Below are 24,872 nucleotides of genomic sequence, written 5' to 3' on the forward strand. Positions count from 1 at the left end.
CCATAATACTAATGTAATAGGTTTTTGTTTAATTTACAATGATTTTTTTTTTGTATTTTTATATGGTAAAATAAAATGATTCTAATATTTTTAAATATCTGTAGAGGAATGCCGAGTGTTACGAACTGCAGCATATTGCAGCCACGACAATGTGTGTGCAAGGAGCGGTGTGAATGGGAGAATCTGGAGCGATTTTATTCTGCAAAGCAAATGATACTGTATATAAAAAATAAAATATCATATGTGCTGAGCACTGACATCACCTCTAGCTCACTGGTAATTGGCTGATATTGGTGCACATCACACAGCAGAGAGGAGCGCCTGTCACTTTGAGCATCAATGTGTCCTCACTACACAGAAAAGCCAGCTCCTAGGATGCTCCACCTGCATCATGTAGCAGGTCTCCTCTCCAGTCTACAAATAACCAGGACTACCTTTACTTATCTTGGAATGGATCTCGAGTTACACAGAAGTCTTCTCCCATCCAGAGCTGCATTCACAATTCTGTTGGTTGCTTGTTAGCCCTCAGGTTGCTAGAGATCTCACTGCAAACCCTTGCTGGTTCACGGGTCTGTACAGAGCATGCTCTGTTATGGAGCATTGTGGGAGGTGTAGTTCTTAGACCAGGCAGTGTCCTATAGTCTGACGTGGATATGAACTACGTCTCCCACAATGTACTGCACTGGAGTGTGGTGCATTGTGGGAGCCGAGAAGACAATTCTGTATCTCGGCTAAGCTGTCAGGGGTGTGCCTGTCTGCACAGCGTCCTCAATGTGAATGAAGGAAATGATACAATGTAACCAGATCAGTCAGGAGACCCCTCAATGTGATCAGGATGTATCCATGTGTATCGCTTGTAGGACCTCCTCCTGCTGATGAGCCGATTGTGGGGGAACGGAGATAACAGGAGACCCTACAATTACCCCTTAGTGTGTACAGGTCAATATATAACTAAACGGTCAACGTTGTGAGCTCCTCCAGTGATGAATTTGAGAATCTCTGCTTTGCCAAATACAATGGGGGAGGGCAAACACCCCAGATAGACATGGCTACTAAATACCAAAGATCAGGATTCAGTCTCCATATCCAATGAGACCAAAGAAGAGCAATCCGGTTTTAATTAAATACGGCATCAAAATGACTCCCTAAGGTAATCTATTAACATGGTAGACGCTCATCCCTCCGCACAGAACAATCTGGAAGTTGTGAGGGTTCATGCGGTATATGCAAAGCCATTCGTGTTGAGACAAGAACATTTCAGAATTTGCAGTTATGGTTTTCCAAACGATATAGGAAATCATGACTGATCGATAGTATTAAAATCGCTGATGAATTGAGTGACTGCAAACAAAAATGTAACCATCTAAAGGTGCAGCAGAGTGATCCGGCAGTCAGTTCTGCCGCCGGAAGGCCTGGAACTGCCCGCCGTATCCGTCAAAACATATGCCAACTGATGGCATTTGTAAGAGTGATCAGGATCCTGATCCGTCTTACAAATGCATTGAAATGCGGGATCCGTCTTTCCGGTATCATCCAGAAAAATGGATCCGGCATTTATTTTTTTCAAATTTTTTCCAGTCTGCGGATGCGCAGATGGGAAGGACTGATTCAGCATTTTGAATGCCGGATCCAGCACTAATACATTCCTATGGAAAAAAACTAATTCAGGCAAGTGTTCAGTTTTTGGGGCCAGATATAAACCGTAGCATGCCACGGTTTTATCTTTTGCCTGATCAGTCAAAAAGACTGAACTGAAGACATCCTGATGCAACCTGAACGGATTGCTCTCCATTCAGAATGCATGGGGATAATCCTGATCAGTTATTTTCCGGTATTGAGCCCCCTAGGACGGAACTCAATGCTGGAAAAGAAAAACGCTAGTGTGAAAGTACCTTAAGTATTATGTTACTGTAAGGTTAGATAGATAAAAATGGTTAAAGGGCATCTGTCAGCAGTTTTGTACCCATGACACTAACTGACCTGTTACATGTGCACTTGGTAGCTGAAGGCATCTGTGTTGGTCCCATGTTCATATGTGCCCACATTGCTGGGAAAAATTATGTTTTAGTATATGCAATGAGCCTCTAGGAGCAACGGGGGCGTTACAATTACACCTAGAGGCTCTGCTCTTTCTGCACTTTGATTGATAGGACCTGGTGTGATCATGTTTATACAGCCTGGCCCTAGGATAGCTCATCAGTATCTGATCGGTGGAGGTCTGACTGCTGGCACCCCCTATGATCAGCTGGTGCTGCGGTGAGTGCTGCAGCTTTCTCACAGCGCCGTACGCTGTATAGTGGCCGTTTTTGGTACTGCATCCCAGGCCCATTCACTTGAATAAGACTAAGCTGCAAACAGGGCATGTGACCGATGAAGTTAAGTCACTGGCCAAGGATGAGGCTGTGGCGCTCCTCTTCAAACAGCTGCTCGGTGGGGGTCGAATATACATCAATATTGCACTTCAGGGAAAGCCCTCGACTCCCAATTAGCACAGATAAAGGAATATATTGGGTCAATATAAAATACAATACAGGGGGGGGGGGGGGCTTCCCCATTCACACCCTTCCTCTGCCAACTACAGCAGAGACCAGCTAACAAGTGCATATTTTCCTCTGGAGGACCCAGCATCACATGAACAGCCCAATGATTTCAATGAGAAGCATGTAGTGCTTCATTTTACCCGTGGTGGCGCTGCAGGGAAACTGAACACTCACTCCAATGTTCTTTCAGATTTCAGTTTAGCAGGAGGTGCAATAGGCACACCACCACATGGTTGGTTTAAAGTCAGTGTACCCCTCTAAGAAAAAATATATATATCAAAAGCGGTAAGCCCCTTTAAATAAGTAAGGCTGTAAACAGCCTTTAAATACTTTTGTTGAACTAAAGACCCTTGAAAAATGAAGACTGTCATGTTTCTGCGCCAAGTCATTGGTGACCGACCTACTATCCTGTAGGAGAGGAGTCCCTATGACAACAGTTCCTGCTCTGCTCCATTAACCTTGCGTTTTCATAGCAACTAGTATTCACCTTTCAATTTTCTAGCACAGGTAAGCAAATTAACTGCAAAAAACTAATTAGATGCAATGTGACCCAGTGTTCCCATGAGAAAACATTGAGCTGCCTGCCAGTGTTGTCATGGGTACACGCGCCAGTGTTAAACACTTGTGTGCCAACCTCACCGCTATCATGGGGCTACTCTCTGCGCCACCCAGAGGGTCCCCCTTCCTCATTCTTAAACCTTGGCATCACATTCATCATGGAATCCTTAAAGGGCATCTGTCAGCAGTTTTGTACTTATGACACTGGCTGACCTGTTACATGTGCGCTTGGTAGCTAAAGGAATCGGTGTTGGTCCCATGTTCATATGTGCCTGCATTACTGAGAAAAATTAGGTGTTATCATATGGAAACGAGCCTCTAGGAGCAACGGGGGCGTTACCATTACACCTAGAGGATCTGTTCTCTCTAACTGCAGCGCCCCCTGCATTTTAACAGGACCAGACAGTGAAAACGTGATAGCGCCTGGCCTTATCGATCAAAGTGCAGAGAGAGCAGAGCCTCTAGGTGTAAAGGTAACGCCCCTGCTGCTCCTAGAGGCTCATTTGCATATACTAAAACATCACTTTTCTCAGCAATGCGGGCACATATGAACATGGGACCAACACGGATGCCTTCAGCTGCCAAGTGCACATGTAACAGGTCAGCCAGTGTCATAGGTGCAAATCTGCTGATGCCCTTTAATTCCAAAATGTCGCATGCAGCATTTTTTTGTCTGGCTGAATACTAGCCTATTTGACGGTGTGCGGCCGGATCCAATTATAGTCAATAGGGACCAGTGGGCAGAACTGGAGAACTCTGGCAGACTATTCTCTGCTGGAACAGCCTGTCGGAAAGCTGTGCTGCAAATGTGAAACTAGCGAAACAGGGTCAGAAAAATATGACCGCTTTCTTCCAAAAACAGCACACTTGTCCACAGGTTGGGTGTGGTATTGCAGCTTAGGCCTCTTTCACACTTGCGTTGTCCGGATCCGGCGTGTACTCCACTTGCCGGAATTACGCGCCGGATCCGGAAAAACGCAAGTGTACTGAAAGCATTTGAAGACGGATCCATCTTCAAAATGCTTTCAGTGTTACTATGGCACCCAGGACGCTATTAAAGTCCTGGTTGCCATAATAGTAGTGGGGAGCGGGGGAGCAGTATACTTACCGTCCGTGCGGCTCCCGGGGCGCTCCAGAGTGACGTCAGAGCGCCCCAGGCCCATGGATCATGTGATCCATGCGATCACGTCATCCATGCGCTTGGGGCGCCCTGACGTCACTCTGGAGCGCCCCGGGAGCCGCACGGACGGTAAGTATACTGCTCCCCCGCTCCCCACTACACTTTACCATGGCTGCCAGGACTTTAGCGTCCCGGCAGCCATGGTAACCATTGAGAAAAAGCTAAACATCGCATCCGGCAATGCGCCGAAACGACGTTTAGCTTAAGGTCGGATCCGGATCAATGCCTTTCAATGGGCATTCATTCCGGATCCGGCCTTGCGGCAAGTGTTCCGGATTTTTGGCCGGAGCAAAAAGCGCAGCATGCTGCGCTATTTGCTGCGGCCAAAAAACGTTCCATTCCGGAACAGAAGACATCCTGATGCATCCTGAAGGACGGACTGTCCATTCAGAATGCATTAGGATAATCCTGATCAGTATTCTTCCGGCATAGAGCCCCGACGACGGAACTCTATGCCGGAAGAAAAGAAGGCAGGTGTGAAAGAGCCCTAAGCCCTTCAATGTAGTAGAGTCTGCAATACCAGACGCAACCTATGGGCAGCTGTGGTGCTGTTTCCTGTAGAAAGCAGCCATGTTTTTCTATTCCGATGCAACCCTTTTAAAGGTGTTGCCCAACCCACAAAACAATTTTTCTTATGCCGGCTAAGGTGTGCACCATAAAAAAAGAAAAGAAAAAAAAAAAAAAAAAAAAAAGGCATTTGTCTATTAATCGGACCTCCATTCCAGAGCAGAGGGACCAGTCTCCACTGTTTCTGGTCAACTGTAGCCCAGAAATGGAAGGACCCTCAATTGCTCCCCTTCAATTCCTGTTCTGACACTCACACAGGAAATAGATCACCAATGAGAAAGGATTTCCTGTTCATCGAGAGGCACCAGGAAGTAGAGACGAGAAGAGACGAGACCTGGGCGATCGGTGCCGGGTATCTTCCTATACACTCATTGTTGTACATTGCTTATTGTAACTGGGAATATTTAGGTTGTGCCCTGCCATGACCTTTCTTCTCTGCGACATCAGGTTTTAGCTACAATTACCTGTCCTTCCGGCATAGTGCAGGCACTCTCATCTCCCTCTGGGTGTGTATACAAATTGCACTTGTCTCACTGCACCCAGGAGGGGCACACTGAATATGAAGAAGTACTTAAATGGAATTAATGCAGTCTGAGGAGGAGTCAGGGAGACCAGACATACTAGTTCCGAATAAACATTCGTAACGCTGGACCTTAAAAGAGAATCTGTCAGCAGTTTTGACCATGCTGAACTGCTGACAGCACTAGGTAGGGGCTGTCAAGAGCAGTGCGAATATGATCTTTTATTCTTCCAGGTTTGGTCCTGACATTGCCCAAGAGGCGGATCTTTTCTCACTGAACTACTTCATAGCCCCATCCCTCTTTTTTGAGTGACAGTTGTAGCATCCAATCAGGAGCAGAATCCAGCATAATAAAAATTCATATTCGCACTACTCCTGATAATAAAAAGTTCCATAAAAGGCGAGTTTGTACTGCCCTTCCCAGCTCCTACCTACAGCTGTCCTCTGTTTAGCATGGTCAAAACTGATGATAGACACCCTTTAAGTGCACTGGAGGCGGAAATTCAGTTGTGTGTTCAAGGCCTCTCCCCTCTGGTCTGTGACAGCTGTACTGCTATTCTGGATGGATGATACAGCTGTCACTCAGAGCAGAGAGGGGGGGCTGTAAAGCAGCTCAATCCAAAGAGCACTTTACTGTGAAGCTCCGCCTCCAGTGCACTTGTAAGAGCAGGACCTGGCAGAATAAAAGTTCAAATTCATACTACTCCTGATAAAGGTTTACAGCACCAAACTAACAAAACCCCACATATAGCTGCCCATGTGCATCACTACCCCATTAATGTATGTAAGGGGATTCAGTTTTTGGGCTTGCACAGACCTAGCGTCTGGTTGGGGCACCACTTTACATAGCGCTCATCTGCACTGCAATTTGTAATTGATTTTATCTAATCACTGTATGTCTAACTTTGATATAATACAATAAAGTATACATTTCAACTATATGTGTGGTTTTGTTAGTTTGGTGCGGTATACATTGTTACCACACATTATTATTTGTACTACTGTTTGGTGGTCTAATCTACTGTTAAAAGTTCCACAAAAGACATGTGTGTCACACTCTCCCCCGGCCCCTAGCTATTGCTGTCATTAGTCTCGCCCCATAGGTTTCATTTAGCATGGTCAAAACTGCTGACAGATTCCTTTAAAGACCTAATTTTTTTTCTACATGTCTGGATTCGGCAACAAAAACGAATTAAAGCAAATATTTTGTATGATTTTCAGCTATTTAGTCTTCCATTAGACCATATTTTAATCATTTTACGCAGAAAAAAATAAAAGGGTCTAAATTTGTCCAAACAGACATGGACCAAACCATAGTGGGACACTAACTAAATACAGTTATACAGCATACTATGCTAAAATAATAGTGCCACACAGTGCTCATATTATACCACCATACAATGGCAAAATGTTCTCACAACGACTTCTTTGAACCATATTGCAGTATCACATATTGTCTAATTCTAGTAAAATCAAAAAAAAAAAAAAAAAAAAAAAAATTATATATATATATATATATATATATATATATATATATATATATATATATATATATATATATATAATTATGAACGAAACTCAAAACCACATTATAACAACTGATCCTACCTATATGACAATATACTATATTTATACAATGTGCAAAAAAAAAAAAAAAGCAGACACTATGCTAAGAATCCGCACTTACAGGGGTCGCTGTCTTCCTTCTTTGGTCACCTTTTACACTACAGGGAAGAACTCAAGGCTGACGTAAAATGTTCTTCAGCGTCCAAGACGGTGTCATTCACCTATGTAACGAAGGAAGAGAACAGTTAACTACAGGTTGTTGCAAAATTTAAGCAACAGATGAATTCATGAGTTTTATGAAACACAGAAAATGTTACAATATACAACAAAGTCCAATACACTGACAGATTTTCTGTAATGTACAGGTTAATTGCTCCGACATGCAGTTCTGACAGCACAGCACAGACAGACACAGGTCACTGCCCCAGTAAAATAAGCACACCCCTAAAGTGCTGCATACTGTACTATTTACCCTACTATAGGGCGCTTTCACTTGGCTCCATACACCTCCGCACATCATAAAACTGCCCCAGGGTGGCAGGACGGGTCACTGCCCCCACAAGATCAGAACGCTCATCCTCTGCTGCTGTCCTCATTCTCATTCCATATGACCTGATGGACCCGTTTCTATTTAACCTTGTCAACTATAACCATGAAGTAAAGAAAAATATACCACATTTAATCCTGTTCACAAACAGTCCAAACACGGACATCTTCACAGAGGCATCACTGACCACCTTTTCACAGGTCTGAGCACGGACATGATAGTGTGAATGACACTTTACGCATAATAACTAGAGCTCCTGCCCTTCACGATGCAGCGTCCGGCGCTAGATATTGGGTGGCGCAGAAAAAGAAGGGGCGCAGCACTGGTTTTTCACACCACAAGAGTCTCCTACAGTCAGGTCCATAAATATTGGGACATCGACAAAGTTCTAACATTTTTAGCTCTATACACCACCACAATGGATTTGAAATGAAACGGACAAGATGTGCTTTACCTGCAGACTGTCAGCTTTAATTTGAGGGGATTTACATCCAAATCAGGTGAACGGTGCAGGAATTACAATAGTCTGCATATGTGCCTCCCACTTGTTAAGGGACCAAAAGTAATGGGACAGAATAATCATAAATCAAACTTTCACTTTTTAATACTTAGTTGCAAATCCTTTGCAGTCAATTACAGCCTGAAGTCTGGAACGCATAGACATCACCAGACGCTGGTCTCATCCCTGGTGACGCTCTGCCAGGCCTCTACTGCCACTGTCTGCAGTTCCTGCTTGTTCTTGGGGAATTTTCCCTTCAGTTTTGTCTTCAGCAAGTGAAATGCTCAATCGGATTCAGGTCCGGTGATTGACTTGGCCATTGCATAACATTCCACTTCGTTCCCTTAAAAAACTCTTTGGTTGCTTTTGCAGTATGCTTTGGGTCATTGTCCATCTGCACTGTGAAGCGCCGTCTAATGAGTTCTGAAGCATTTGGCTGAATATGAGCAGATAATATTGCCCGAAAACACTTCAGAATTCATCCTGCTGCTTCTGTCAGCAGTCACATCATCAATAGATACAAGAGAACCAGTTCCATTGGCAGCCATACATGCCCACGCCATGACACTACCACCACCATGCTTCACTGATGAGGTGGTATGCTTAGGATCATGAGCAGTTCCTTTCCTTCTCCATACTCTTCTCTTTCCATCACTCTGGTACAAGTTGATCTTGGTCTCATCTGTCCATAGGATGTTGTTCCAGAACTGTGAAGGCTTTTTTAGATGTCGTTTGGCAAACTCTGACCTGGCCTTCCTGTTTTTGAGGCTCACCAATGGTTTACATCTTGTGGTGAACCCTCTGTATTCACTCTGGTGAAGTCTTCTCTTGACTGTTGACACACATACACCTACCTCCTGGAGAGTGTTCTTGACCTGGCCAACTGTTGTGAAGGGTGTTTTCTTCACCAGGGAAAGAATTCTTCGGTCATCCACCACAGTTGTTTTCCGTGGTCTCCCAAGTATTTTGGTGTTGCTGAGCTCACCGGTGCGTTCCTTCTTTTTAAGAATGTTCCAAACAGTTGTTTTGGTCACACCTAATGTTTTTGCTATCTCTCTGATGGGTTTGTTGTGTTTTTTCAGCCTAATGATGGCTTGCTTCACTGATAGTGACAGCTCTTTGGATCTCATCTTGAGAGTTGACAGCAACAGATTCCAGATGCAAATAGCAGACGTGAAATGACCTCTGGACCTTTTATCTGCTCATTGTAATTGGGATAATGAGGGAATAACACACACCGGCCATGGAACCCCTGAGAAGCCAATTGTCCCATTACTTCTGGTCCCTTAACAAGGTGGGAGGCACATATGCAAACTGTTGTAATTCCTGCACCGTTCACCTGATTTGGATGTAAATACCCTCTAAATAAATCTGACAGTCTGCAGGTAAAGCACATCTTGTTTGTTTCATTTCAAATCCATTGTGGTGGTGCATAGAGCCAGAAATGTTTGAATTGTGTCAATGTCCCAATATTTATGGACCCGATTGTATGTGAAGTCAAAGCAACTTAAATTTTACCCTACAGAGAAAAAGCAGCAGGACTTGAAAACTGTAGAAAAACATCAACCTATTTCCATGTCGAAAGAAAAACACAACTTTAAAAATAAAAAAGCAGCAAGACCACGTGAAATCCGGCACATTGACAGCCTCACTCCGCAGTCTACTGCTTTATTGCCAATCCTTGTATGATGATGTCAGATTAGGATATAATCTGACATCAGACAAGGATTTATAGAGAGCTGTCCTTGCGTATACACTGCCCGATTACCCGGAGGACGGCATTTTTACCGGCTAAGGCTACTTTCACACTAGCGTTCGAGCGGATCCGTTCTGAACGGATCCGCTCCTATAATGCAGACGGTGGCTCTGTTCAGAACGGATCCGTCTGCATTATAACTTAGAAAAATTTCTAAGTGTGAAAGTAGCCTGAGCGGATCCGTTCCGACTTCACATTGAAAGTCAGTGGGGGACGGATCCGCTTGAAGATTGAGCCATATGGTGTCATCTTCAAGCGGATCCGTCCCCATTGACTTCCATTATAAGTCGGAACGGATCCGCTCGCCTCCGCACGGCCAGGCGGACACCCGAACGCTGCTTGCAGCGTTCAGGTGTCCGCTCACTGAGCGGAGCGGAGGCTGAGCGCTGGCAGACGGATGCATTCTGAGCGGATCCGCCTCCACTGAGAATGCATTAGGGCCAGACGACTGCGTTCAGGGCCGCTTGTGAGCCCCTTCAAACGGAGCTCACGAGCGGACACCTGAACGCAGGTGTGAAAGTAGCCTAAACATGTCGTTAGTTAGGTTTTTATTTTAACAGTGAGAGCATAGTTAGGTAGAAAAGAGGTATTTATTTATCTACAGGGGAAATAAACTTGAGACAAGCAGTGCTGGTGTGTGCGCGTAAACACCAGCACAACTAATAAAGAGCGATCTCGTATTGCTACTGAGACACTAAGTAGCAGATACAAGTATTTATGTATAAGCCGTATTACGATGCTTCTTACTGAGCGTTTTAAGAATTACCTCTACAAGTAATGGATGATTTTAAGAAATAAAGCAGAACAAAGGTTGAGGGTCCATTCACACGTCCGTTAGTGTTTTGCGGATCCGCAAAAAAACGGACACCTGCAATGTTTGATCCGCAATTTGCGGACCGCACATCACAGATGCTATAATAGAAAATGCCTTTTCTGGTCCGCAAGAATAGGACATGTTCTATTTTTTTCAGGAACGGAATTGTGGACCCTGAAATAACGGATTCGCATCCGTTCCAGCCCCATTGAAAGTGAATGGGTCCGCAAATTGTGGAACGAATGCCGACCCAAATTACAGACGTGTGAATGGACCCTTAGTCTTATACGTAGTAGAGAGTAAAAAAAATTAAGAAATAGGGCTAAATCTAGTCTGCTATAGCGCTAACATCAGCACCATCCGTACTGCTCTAATTCACTGCACTTATTTTGTACCAACATATCAAATATTACGGGATCAAAAAAAAAAAAAAAAAAAAAAAAAAAAAAAAAACACACTAGGGGTGCCGGGTTCCAACTCTAGGATTCACATCTGAGAAAATGGGATCCTCAAACCTAGCCACCTGAACGAGGATGGGAATGAAGAGGTGGCAGTGCATCATGGAGCAACCTATTCTCTCAATAGGTGGGGGTACAGAGGCAGGAGACCCCACCTCTCAAACATAAAATTGTTGGCCATTTTTCCTTTTCACACAAGTTTCCTAATTTGATTTTCAGAAAGTGTAAAACAATATTAGTAAAAATAAAAAAACAAATTCATGAAGTCATCTCCTCCAAAAAAAGTAGTGGAGATTGTGGTATCGGCAAACCATCAGCAATCCCAGCGATCACCACTTGCACACATCCAGGACATCGACGTTCTTCCAGTTTAATTTCAGATTAAGCAGTACAGCGGACCTGACGGCATAGAGCCAGCCTCCAGAAAGAAAACACAACCGTCTTCCATCTTCAAGGGTTGGAAGTCTGTCACATGCCGGATACACAACAGGTCCCAGGTGGGTTCGGAGTGGCCTCATTCACTTATAATAGATTACCTAGAGCTTTGCTGCAGATGATGAGGACGAAAACAGCGGCTAATGACTGAACTAAGTCAGAATAAAAAGACGAATTCTCAGAGGAAAGATGCTGCTGGCGGGAATAAAATCCCCCCATAGCCTGCACCCAGACCCTGCTTACATGATAGTGTATACAGAGAGGCCTAGGCCCAAAATCAATGGGTGTGCATATGCACTACTCTGCGGCCAAAAATATTTTATTAAAGGGGTTCTCTGGGCTTTTAATATTGATGACCTATCCTCAGGTAATCAATATCAGATCGGCGGGGTTCCGACAGCCGGCACCCCCGCTGGTCAGCTATATGAAGGGAAGGCATGCGAAGGCTGTCTCCCTTCTCTCTTCCTGCTGCTATGTCTATGACGAGCAGCAAGAGAGAATGGAGACGACACGCGCACCTTCCTTTCATACAATTGATCAGCAGGAGTGCCAGGAGTCAGACCTTCATCGATCTGAGGATATAGGTCATCAATATTAAAAGTCCGGAGAACCCCTTTTATTTGAGATAACCCCCATTAAACATGGTTTCTAAAAGAACTAATGTGAAAAGGTGGAGTCCAACAGACTGGAGTGGAGGCAGCTGCTAGTTGCTACAATGTGGAAACCATACTATGACTACAAAAGAACAAAAAGACTTTACAATGAGCAGATAGAAAAATATATATATATATATATATATATATATATATATATATATATATATATATATATATATATATATATATATATATATATATATTTTTTTTTTTTAAAGAACTCTGTAGGGCACAGACACACTATGCCATGCACAGTGCAGGCACCGTGGGGGAGGTCCATGGATTCAAAGAGCACCAATTAGAAAATTCCTGTATCATGCTCCACCCCTTGGGTCTTACACTAAGTATAAGGCCTCTTGCAGGTGCCCATATTGCGGGCCGCATACGGCAGTTCCGCAATACGCAGGGCACTGACCGTGTGCATTCCTCATCACGGATGCGGACCCATTCAAGTGGGTCCGCAAATCCGGAGACACGGTGCGGAACGGAAGCACGGAACGGAACCCTACAGAAGCACTACGGAGTGCTTCCGTGGGGTTCCAATCTGCAAATAAAAAATAGAACTTGTTCTATCTTTTTGTGAAACAGATGGATCACAGACCCATTCAAGTTGAACGGGTCTGAGAACCGTCCCGGCCGCGGTCAAATTGCGGTCCCCAATGCACGGAACTGAACGAATAAAACGCAGGATGTGACAAAAGTCTGAGATGGGAATACCCCATTCAAAGCGGGTTTCCGATTACCAACATGGTGGATGATAAATTTATGATTGACCCGGTGATAGAGAACCCAGCAATCATGAAAACGCAAGTTCCAGGGGACCCCTGCCCCCCAGGACCTCCAGTGGATGGAGAGGTGCAGCGGTGCAGAGTGTCAGACCCCTGCCAATAAGATATTGATGGTTGGGATTCTCTACTTGCCCTTGAAGGCAAATTTTGTGGGTGCATTAGGCAGTAGGATATCAACATGCCTGATCCTTTTCTTCATAAATTAGATGAGCTACCAGCGGTTGTGTCTACTGAGGGGTCGGAAGGAAAAGTTATCGGGCAAAAGAGCCGCACGGCAGATTATCTACACGAATACAAGTGACCTTGGCAGATTTGAAATCAATCACTGGATGTGGCGGCACCAGGTGCGGTGTGCACTACGGGGTGTGATCACACTCGTTTCTGCAGTCGAAGAGAAAGGTGTCAAAGCAAGTGTAAAATGATTAACCCCTTCACAGTCACAATGCAAAGTCAATTTAAAGGGGTCATATAGTTTTTATGTATAAAATCAAACATGTTTAACACTCCAACAAAAATGTATGCAGTGGAACATATATAAAAAGGGTATGAAAGCTGGTGTCAAAATGTATACCAACTATCACACCATTTTCCACCTCCTGCGCCTGACGTCTCCTACGTCAGTCCCGTTTCCCTGTGCGCTGGAGTGAGATGTGCACATCTATAGCCCAATGTGCTCCGGAAAGTCACATCTACACTAGACAGGAGCTGGAATAGACTTCAGCTATAGGAATCGGGCTTTGTGTCATGTTATTTTATTTTTTAATAGATTGTCTAATAAATAATGATTTTTATTAGTTCAGCTTGGGTGGCAGAATTTTTTTTTGCCTTATTTTGAGAAGTGTTGGACCTGTTGCCAAATCAGTGTTTCCTGGACACCAAGAATGGACACGGTTTATGGAGATGCTATTACAACATAATGCGGTGAGCAGAGTTTTTTATCTTCGGTACGCTATAATAGTTAAACCAGTTTCATAAACTATACTAAATTTGCCAGGCCATGAGAGGTCACGCCACCTCCCGCTAAGCTGCACCCGTGCACCATCCCTTTATCAGTCACAATTGGTGGGAGAACGACTAAAGGCGGGTTTACATAGGCCGAGGAGCAACGTTCCTTCCCAACAGTCAACTGCTCCTTCAGTGAAGGAGACATTTACATGCAGGCTGCAGCGATCTCCTTCACAGTATGAGGACGGGGTATCGCAATTGCGAACACTCGTCCTCATACATTTGCATTTTTCTGGGCAGCAGATCGCCATTTAGACCACATGATCTGCTGCCCAGAAACCATCGGTGGTGCCTGCATGAACAACAGGATCACCTGATGAATGAGCAATTCCACCCTCTTATCTCTTTTCTTGGGTCCACCGCATTTCCTTCCCTGTCTCCACCTTATCTCTCTTCACTCCCTCTACCCCCACCCCTTCCTAGTCTTCACCCTCTCTCACCACCCGCTCTCTATCCTTGGCTCTACCCTCTATCTCTCCACACCTTCTCCTTCCATGCCTTAACCTCCCCCTTTTGCTAGCCATGCCCTCTCTCCCCAATCCTCCTTCCCAGGCTCCACCCTCTCCTACTTGGCCTCCATCCACTGTCCCTCCTCACTCACTCTTTCTCCAAGCCGTCCCTCCCTGGCCCTCTCTCCACTTCCTTCTACTTCTCTACCTCCACCCACCTCCTTTCCTGACCATGCTCTCTCCCTATTCTCCCTCCCTAGCTCCACCCTCTCACACACTCCACCCTCTGCTCCTACCCTTGCTCCATCCTCTCTCCCTCTGCTCCTACCCTTGCTCCACCCTCTCTCCCTCTGCTCCTACTCTGGCTCCACCCTCTCATCTCCTTTCTTGGCTCCACCACGCTCCCTCTTAACTCTCTCCACCCCATCGACCTCCCTGGCTTCACACTCCCTCTCTTCACAGCACCTCCTTGCCTGGCTCCACCTCTCCCTTTCCTGGCCATATCCTCTCTCCCATTCTCCCTCCCTGGCTCCACCCTTTCCCTCTGTCCCTGGCTCCACCCTCTCCCTCCCTGGCTCTCAGTAGTGATTTTTCAGCTCTGAGGCTCAACGATCGGCAATGATCAGGAGAGAACGGTGCTGTCCCAATCACTGCCTTGTGCATCGGTCTGTGATAAAGGGTCTTAACTCACTGTGTACCACCTTCTCTTTTAACCTCCCTCCAACACAATTTCATACAAAACACCTACTCACACAATTTCTTAGTTCCACTGTGGTACCCCAACTCCTTAAAGGAGCGGGAAATGTTTTTAATAAAAATAAATAAATAAAAAAGGCCAAACCATCCACCCCTATGTATGTAGACATCTCTGGAGGTTCTTAAATCCTAGGACTTGTGACAGTTGTTGTGGGGGGAGTCAATATCTCACCCACTGAAATACACTGCCTGAAACAGCTCATACCACAATAGCTGACAATCCTATGCGGATTCCATTGTAGCGTGCGTGTAGTCTCCCCTTTATATGCCTATGGCATGAGGACACAGGAGGAAGAAGAACGGATCTGCACCAGGTGTGCAGCATCAAGCAGGACAATTCCATTATACTTTGCGGATTACTTTTCTGCCTTGAAACTGATTCTATTATTACAAGGCAGTGCCTCGAACCAGCCCAGCTGTGGCACCACACCAGGGGGTCTCATCACCGTCTCCTTAACATCGGTTTTAGGCACTCCGCTCGGTGCCGCATTAATTTCATCACTCAAGAGCTTGCAGGAAAACTAATCGTGTTAACCTTTTCCAGTCTAGGATTTGTTGTAGTCTCCCCCCCCCCCCCTTCATTTCACGGTAATGTGCCCCCCCCCCCCATCCCGCCCAAAAAAAAGAAAACCCCACCCGGATTAATGCGGAATGTCGCTGCAACATTTTAATTGAATTAATTATAGCATTATCCTTTACAAGAACCATTAGGAGATATTGATTTGCATGCATCACAACAACAGCTCCATTACATATCACTTACACCTCATTATTTCACATAACCTGCAAGCAAATGAAGTGCCCACAATAGAGCGAGAGACCGAAATAAAAAATAAAATAAATCAGCGCAAAATCCAAGGCAAAAATAGAAGTTTGAGCTCCACACGGCAAGAACTTAAAAATTGGAATGATACTCGAGAGGTGTTACTGAGCAAGCTCGCCCATAACTACTTCTTTCATGACTCCAGCAGCAATTATCTATTATTAAAGCTTGGTAATTTTAAAGGGGTAGCTGCGGTACCCTCTGCAGCCACCAGGGGGTGAGGAGAGTCACCGGGGAAAAAAGCCCTTTGTTTCAAAATAAAAAAATAAATATTTCCTTTAATAATTGCCAGCAGCTTCCTGCTTGGTAATATGCTCGTCCAAGAGGCAGTAATTAATTTTCATTAAAACGTGCTCATTAGCAGCGGTACATCAGAAACCTCGCTCTTTCAGATGTATACAATTGTAGCAGATATTCAGATACAGCACAAGACTGAGTGATACAGTGTAACCGAGATGTATTCTTTGTAACTGTTTGGAGTAAACTGCAGCGTTGGCACATTGCAGGTCTCCAGGGTCCGCTGCACAATGACAGATCTAGATTGCAAGCTCTTCTAGGCAGCAAATTCTTGTACTCTGCATATTTAAAGGGCAAGTCAGGGAAAGGTATAGATTCACACATGAAAAAATAAAAATAAAAAATCTGCAATTTTGGGGGATGTAGAATGTTAGCGACAATGGTTAACCCATCCGCCTCCACTGTCATTCAACCCTAAACTCTACTTCCCAGTTATAGCACCACCCTCTTTCGAACTCTGGATAATTCACTGCATTTCCACAATTGGCCACTTCTCATCCCGATCGGGGCTGGAGCTGTGGGTTTCTGCAAAGGGGCGAAGTCTGCACAAAATTTGCAGCATTTTCACTATGAATTCTGAATCGAAATTTGCAACACCTGAGGAAGGCTTTGCTGCAGAAAACCGGTACTTACCATGTGGATTCTCCACTGCAAGATTCCACATTGAACTCATAAAAAGGAGGACAACACACGGAAGACAAAAAAAAACAAAAAACGAACAAGCGTGACAGAGAAGGCCATTGAGAGCAAGCACACACTCAAGACACCACAGAAGCAGATGGTCAGAGGAGGCAAGAGTAAACATGTGACACACCAAAAAGGTTGAGTGCAAGTCAGAGGGAGCTCCCAAGAAACCAAAAAGGTTGTGAGAGTGCAAGTCAGAGGGAGCTCGTGAGAAACCAAAAAGGTTGTGAGTGCAAGTCAGAGGGAGCTCACAAGACACCAAAAAATAGACAGAGTGAGTGTCAGAGGGAGCTTGCAAGACAACAAATAAAAGATTGAGAGAGTGCAAGTCTGAGAACTCACAAACAAAAAAAAAACTAAAAAAAACACCTTGTGATGGCATGAGTTAGAGAACTCTCAGGAAAAAAAATATTGTAAGTGAAAGAACTTGCAAAACACCAAAGAAGTTGACTGCAAAAGAGTTCTCAAAAGACAAAAGAGAAAAAGTGTTAACAAGAATGCTCGCAAGTATCAAAAAGACGGTGCTTGCAAGTAACCAAAAGAGAAAAAGTGGGAGAGAGTGTGACAACAAATGAGAGGGAGGGCAAAAACAAGCGCTCGGCAAGATATCGAAGAAAATAGACACTAACAGACGGTCAAAGATAGAAAGAGTAAGCAAGGGAGATACAGCGAATACAAGAGAGGAAACTAAAGCGAGCAAAATTCTCATAAGAGACCGAAATAAGAGAGTACTTGCAAGACACCAAAAAGGCACAGAGCGAACGCTCACAAGATAGAAAGGACTACAAATACACAGTCAGACATGCCACCATACACACACACAGGACAGGCCCCAGGAAGATGTGCTCTGCTATTCTAAGGCTGCAGTAGTTATCAGACTTTCTTTTTGGCAAATTAAACCCGTAATATTGCTATAATGTGGCAAATTCAATTTGGCTGAGCTCCCAGCCTGTTACTATAGAAACCGCAGTCATTATGTGACTTACTGCATTAATTCAGCAGCGAACACACAGGCAGCACAGAGGAGAACAGGGTGTGGTACAGAGAGGGCAGTATTAAACTAGTTATATTCTTGTACATAGAAGGCAGCATTATAGTAGCTATATTCTTGTACATAGGAGGCGGTATTATAGTAGTTATATTCTTGTACATAGGAGCAGTATTATAGTAGTTATATTCTTGTACATAGGAGCAGTATTATAGTAGGTATATTCTTGTACATAGGAGGCAGTATTATAGTAATTATATTCTTGTACATAGGAGGCAGTATTATAGTAGTTATATTCTTGTACATAGGAGGCAGTATTATAGTAATTATATTCTTGTACATAGGAGGCAGTATTATAGTAGTTATATTCTTGTACATAGGAGGCAGTATTATAGTAGTTATATTCTTGTACATAGGAGGCAGTATTATAGTAGTTATATTCTTGTACATAGGAGCAGTATTATAGTAGTTATATTCTTGTACATTGGAGCAGTATTATAGTAGTTGTTCTTATATACTAGTGCAGTAGTACAGTAGTTGTTCTGTATGTAGGTGGCAGTATTATAGTAGCTATGGTTATTATAGTATTTTCTTATGTAAGTGCAGTAAATAGTAAGTGCTGGTGAATATTTTTTCATTATCTGTTAGGACAATGGCTAAATGGGCTTGGAATGTGACAACTTCTGCTGGTCACAAATTCAGAGCAGTTGTGACATCTATTGGCAGCTCATACCATGTACTGTAGCCATAATTGCTGCATCATCGGTGTGAATATTACTAGTGACTCCAATTACTCTTTCAACTCCACAAGGCCGGGTTCTCATGTTGCAGCCATGTGGTGGCTGAACCACACCGACATTCAGATCTGCATGATTTCCAAATTTACAGCAGCTAAAATCTGAACTATTAGGCTACATTCACATGTCCTTATGTATTTTGCGGTCCGTAAAAAATAAAAAAATTAATAAATGATGTCCATATGGTATCTGTTTTTTCCTTTTTCCGGATCCTTTGTAACAATGCCTATCCTTGTCCGCAAAACTGACAAGGATAGAACATGTTTTAGCTTTTTTGCGGGGCTACGGAACAGAGACACAGATGCAGATAGCACATGGTGTGCTGTAGCCATTTTTTTGCGGACCCGTTTAAATAAATAAGTCTGCATCCTATCTGCAAAAAAAATGCAACGGACACAGAAACAAAATGCGTTCGTGTGAATGTCGCCTTAATCGTCACTCTGTTTTGCAGCCAAATAGCAACTCCTGCAAGGTGAGAAGCCAGTCTAAAGCCACGTTCACGTGGTCAGTATTCTTCACCAGTATTTGTAAGGCAAAACCAAGAGAAACAGTTTTCAAAGAAATTATCAGTGAATTCTGAGTAAATAGAAAGATGGTCTTCCATTCAGTGGGATTGGTATATCTTTGCATTAGTCACCGTGTAATGCTTAATTCCTCCTGTGGTGGCGCTGCTGGGATATTGTACATTTACTGCAGAGTTCCCCTAATATAGCTCTAATTTTTTTTCCCCTGGGACTAAAGATGGTAGGAAGTACATCATTCAGTTATTTAAGGCTCTCATGCGAGTATGTACACCATGCAGCATGCATTATGGTTTTTGTTTTTGGTTGAAAGATGTCGCTCAATGGCATTCGTTTTAGGAGTCTGTTTAAAGGGTTGTCCAAGATTTTAATATTGATGGCCCATTCTCAGGAAAGGTCATCGATATCTGCTCAGTGGGGCCGTTCTAAGAGGCCGCGGCAGCCTCCTTACGGATCATCAAGCACAACACCGTACACTGTATAGTGGCTGTGCTTGGTACTGCAGCCCAGGCCTATTCACTTGGATGGGACTGAGCTGCACATAGGCCATGTGACCGAAAAAATGTGACACCACTGGCCTAAGAAGAGGCCGCGGCACTCACAGGAGCAATGCAGCCTCTTCAAACAGACGATCGTCTGGGGTGCTGGAAGTCAGACCCGCTGCAATCAGCTATTGATGACCTATTCTGAAAATAGGCCATCAATATCAAAATCTCAGACAACCCCTGTAACGCACGTGCCAGACGACAGCTTCACCAACGCATACGGTAAACAGACGCTGCATACACAGCGCAAAATGGCACACAAAGCCCCAACCCCTAAAGCCTTGAACCCCAAATTCCATCTACTCACAGCCAGCACTAGGGGGAGCTCACGGCACATGAATATATTCTTACAGGCACACGGACAGCTCACATAGCTTTCCAGCAAAAAAGGTGCAACAAGAGCAAAACTTACTGGATTCCTTTGAGAAGGACTTGAAATTGAAAAAGTCTGCACTCAAGCCTTAGGGCTCATTCAGACGACCATATGTGTTTCGCGGTCCAGCAAAACACTGATACAGGCCACGTGCTTCACGCATTTTGTGGAACGCACACGGCCAGCCTTATGACTGCAAAGCCTATTCTTGTCTGCAATTGCAGACAAGAATAGGACATGCTCTACCTTTTTTGCCCATTGAAATGAATGGGTCCGCATCCGTTCTGCAAATTTAAATATGGTCGTCTGAACGAGCCCTTAAAGGGAACACCATTCAGTTTATTTATAAATGCAGTAGACGTTCTATGTCTATTAAATTAATAATATTCGTTTTTAAAGTTGGACGGCAAAACCCACATAGACAGAAGATAAAATTCTAGCTACCTGCAGCCACCACCAGGGGGAGCGTACTGCATACTGTATCGACTGAACTAAACAGTACCACCGTATGCTGTAAGCACCCTCTAGTGCTCACTGTAGGCAGTCTATAAGCAGCTTAAAGGGGTTTTCCATGACTTTTAAACTGCTGATCTATCCTCTGGATAAGTCTTCAGGAGGGAGGTTACAATACCTGGTACCCCCGCTGAAGCAACTATATGAGAGGGCACCGGCGCTTGCAGTAGCGCCACAGACTTCTCTCAGCTCTTTACATCACTGACCAATGAAAGTGACGTCACAAGGCCTAGGAAAAGCTGAGCGAAGGCTGCTGTGCTACTGCCTTATCAAGCAACTGAGGGTCGGACTGATCAGATACCAGTGACCTATCCAGAAGATAGGTCATCAGTATAAGTAACTCTGAAAACCCCTTTAAAGGGTGCTTGCCGTTTTATACACATTTTGTGACAACTATGATTGGTGGACGTCTAAATGTTGGGGCCCCAAAGATCTCCTGAACTAAGGGGCCAAAGCAAGCACATACGGTATGTTGTCAAGAAAGAGCCCAACAACCCAGATCTGTGATAAGCTCCTTCAACCTGCGAGTCAAGGCACCAAGGTCACAGCATCAGCTTCAGGCAATCAATGGGGATCCTGGTTACGAGTCCAGGATACGCCATAAATGTCTAATCCTAGAGGTGGGGCTCCCAGACCCCCCATTCAGGTGAAGGAAGAGGTGGCTGTCCAAATTCATTTATATAGTAGTCAGGTCTCGGGGGCACTTGTCTCCATCTCTCCATTCACTTTCTTTTGGATGCAAGGACCAGTGAAGGTCTTAACAGATAGGGGCCCTGTTCTGGAGACAGGTGGGCAGTGTCAGACTGGGGTGTCTAGGGCCCACCAGTAAAATCTGGGGGCCCACCGTACAGATATACTTAAATATTACCCGCTCACACAGAAGTAAGATGCTACCAGATGAGTGAATATGGGGGTCCCCGCAGTGACTTTGAGAAGGTAGGTCCTGGGTAGAAGAGGACACTGGTGGCTTTCCTCTACACCTAGAAGTCACCTCAGCTCTGATCGTGTCTAGAATAATAAACTGGGGAGTTTCTTTAAGAGTTTTCTATATAAACACAGGCTGGTTGAGGTGCTGTAAATGGAATATATGTATGTAGTGCAGGAAGTCTACTGTGTTCTGTGCCACTTGTGCAGGGGGTAGGAGACTAGGGGCCCACCGTGCTCAGGGGCCCACCAGGGGAATCACCTATACCCCTGTGGGCCAGTCCGAGCCTGCAGGTGGGTATAACATAGCTGAGACCCCCATCTATCAGAAATGTATGGCCCATCCTGTAGATGTTGAAGGCTAGTTCCACACCTGCTGGAGTTCACCCTATCTGGTCTAGTCAGATGCTGCCGTTCACCGGCAGACCCTTTTGACTATAATGGGAACCAAAAAGCTTTCCGGCATGAGCCCCAAAAAATGGTGCACGCACTGTTTTTTTGTCCGGCCAAAACCTGGAGATCATGCCGGAAACGGTCTGAACCCCCAACGGATCCCCTTATAGTCTCCAGGGGTGCACGGCCCTATCTGGCTAGACCGGACATTGCAAATTCCGGCAGTCTGTAGATTAACCAGCCCAAGATGGGAATGCCCCTTTAAACTGAGCCCACGGAAGATGCCAGATTATCCTTCCGAGTATAGGTCATTCAAACTCTACGACAGACATAGTGGGTTAATTTATTATGCATCTTGCGACAGTTTTCTGCCACAAAAAGGTGGAAATTTGGCACACACCAGTTTTACAAACAAACAAAAAGTTGACGATTTTTATTTTTTCAATTTTGCGCCACTGTTGCCCATTTTCAAGAAATTGGGCGGGGCCTCCCAGGGCCACACAGATTTACTATATACTTTTTTTTACCAGAAAAGGCATAAAATATAGCCCAAAAGTACCCTCTGTGAAATGCATAATAAAATTTTAAAAAATTATCCTTTAAATCTTCCGCACCGCCGCTCAGGTCACATTGATCACGTTACCGCTGCAGCCAATCACTGTCCTCGGTGGTCATGAACGGAATTGGACCACTGAGGAGAGCGACTGGTTGCAGGGCTTATGTGACGGATGAACGGCAGTAATACAAGATCGGCAGGACGTTTAAAAAGTAAAATTTTTATTTTCTTCATATTCCTTTCATACTGTGCCCACTGTTTAAAAATCTCGGAAAACCCTTTACTAACCCCCCACCCCAATATCCGACAGCTATTATTCCGCATGTATATGCCTACTCGAATAGTCTGAGTGGACACTGTATTTCAATGGAAGTGATGTCCCCGATGCCGCTTATCTCTGGAAGAACAATAGAGTTGGATGGTTTTTGCAGAGATAAGCGGCCCCAGTGACATTCCATCCATCGAGATGCAATGACTTCTTATCAATACAGAGAGTGCCCGACTGTGCCCATGAGACAGGTGGCGTGAGGACAAGCGGGCACAAGGGATAAAGTTATAATATAGAATTATAAGACAAAATTTAGTATTACCCCTTTAAAATTTCCTGGCATTTCGGGAGCCGGGACGGATCCTGACAACTACACGCAGCTTAGTGCCGATTACCATGAGTCATTTAAGGTCACACGGTAGAACTCGTCGGGTTACACCGGCCTCATCCCGGCCGTGTAGGACCAGGCACACACACGGTGGTACAGCGTGTGCCCAAGGAAAACCACCCAAACAATACCAACCGCCACAAAAAAAAACAGCCCCTCATCCAGCACATTGTACCTGAGTGTGAAGACCGCGCCGGGCTCAGGCATTAACCCCTTCAGGAGGCAGGGAGGAATTCGGATTTTACTAGGAAACGCGTCCAGCTGTTCCTTTGTTGGCTCCGATACAGAACGGCGAGAATGAATTAAACTGACCGAGCAGAAGACAAAAAACAACGGGCATCTCCTCACGCAGCGGTCGCCACCCGTCTCATAATAGGCCGGCAGGGCTTATATATTACAATTTCCAGATTTAGAACACAGCTGCTCCATTTTCACCCCACCCCCCCTCCTCCCCAAATCATCTCGGACAGAAAATATTGCGTATAAGCGACGGATAAAATCGCCCGGAGAAGTCATTGAATATCTAAAAAGCGTAAACTGCTAAAATGATTAATGAGGACAGAGCCCAAACAATAAGACGTGTCTATAGGCAACCAGCGGCCCCGGAACGAAGGAAAGGGGGGGGGGGGGCGCACAAAAACGATCCGGTCCATCGAAATGTTTAATTGGATCCTTTAGCTAGAATTAAACATCCTTACCTAACCCCCGCCATCGCGTTCACAGCGGTAAGATATACGGTACCGTGCACGTGTCCTATAGGTATTGTATAGACCCCTATACACACCGTGCAGTTTATTAGCACTCGGCAAACCCTACGGTGGCTAACCGATCGTTCCGGCCACAGGGGGCACCATTCCGTTTCAGCACAGCATGCCCCCCCCTCCCCCTCCCATAGGTTTCAATGGATTCACACTTACATTTGCAAGCTATACATCTAAATGCACACACACACACACAAAAGGAAGAAAAACGCAGAGGTGACTCACAGAAGGTTCTAGATAACGCCGGGTCCGTCCAATACCACGGGATTTAACCCCTTACAGGCTGCAGGGACATTTAACAGCCATACCCAGCAGGAGAACAAATCGCATGTCAGTCAGTAGTACACCCCCATAATCAGAAGCAATGGAACATTCTTGCCGTTCATGATAACAGACGGGGGACCAGCGCAAGCAGGTTTGTAGGGGGGTACTATAGGTATGTCTCTATAGGCGACAAGGCAGACAGACAGACAGACGAGACGAGCATGCAGGCAGGCAGGGAACACAGCCACTCATAGGTCCTATCAACACCTACAAACACAGAGGGGGAGGGGAGGTCGCTGCTAGAGCTCCACTGGTGCTCCTCATTTTGCAGTATGGGTCACTTGGGCAAACACTTTGCTTTACTTATCTTGTTACTAATCTTGAGTTACATTATGTCCTCTTCCCCCAGTCACATCCAAGGCTGCAAATTCTGCTGTTCGGCACTTGGAACCTGTGTACACTGTGCAGACAAGGCACGCCCCTAGCCGCTCTAAGCCCCAGCTACATAATGGGTTCCTCGGCTCCCACAATGCAGCGCGCCGCGGCGCAGGGCACGGCGGGGATGGTAGTTTCGTTTTACCTCAGAGCGGAGGACAGCGGCGGGTGTAAAAAACTACATTTCCCACAAGGCAGCGCGGGCAGGGCATGCTCTATGCGGACGATGAGCCAGCAGGGGGCTGCAG

General features: G+C 45.0%; 1 protein-coding gene across 16 annotated transcripts in view; it reads right to left on the minus strand.

The window, feature by feature from the left end:
* Positions 1 to 24,274, minus strand: part of R3HDM1 (R3H domain containing 1) — an 85,672-nt gene extending 61,398 nt beyond the window's left edge. For 6 of the 16 annotated variants that reach the window (XM_044302517.1, XM_044302516.1, XM_044302515.1 and 3 more), the window contains exons 1-2: positions 23,340 to 23,500; positions 7,053 to 7,152 (exon numbers count right to left, since the gene is read on the minus strand). The gene's annotated coding sequence lies outside the window, so the exon portion shown is untranslated. Of the gene's footprint in view, positions 1 to 7,052; positions 7,153 to 23,339; positions 23,504 to 24,150 lie in introns of those variants that run through there. The other 10 variants (XM_044302520.1, XM_044302524.1, XM_044302523.1 and 7 more) reach the window with 6 other exon arrangements.
* Positions 24,275 to 24,872: the final 598 nt, after the last annotated feature.

The sequence above is a fragment of the Bufo gargarizans genome, chromosome 8 (assembly GCF_014858855.1).
Source record: "Bufo gargarizans isolate SCDJY-AF-19 chromosome 8, ASM1485885v1, whole genome shotgun sequence".
Taxonomy (NCBI): Eukaryota; Metazoa; Chordata; class Amphibia; order Anura; family Bufonidae; genus Bufo; species Bufo gargarizans.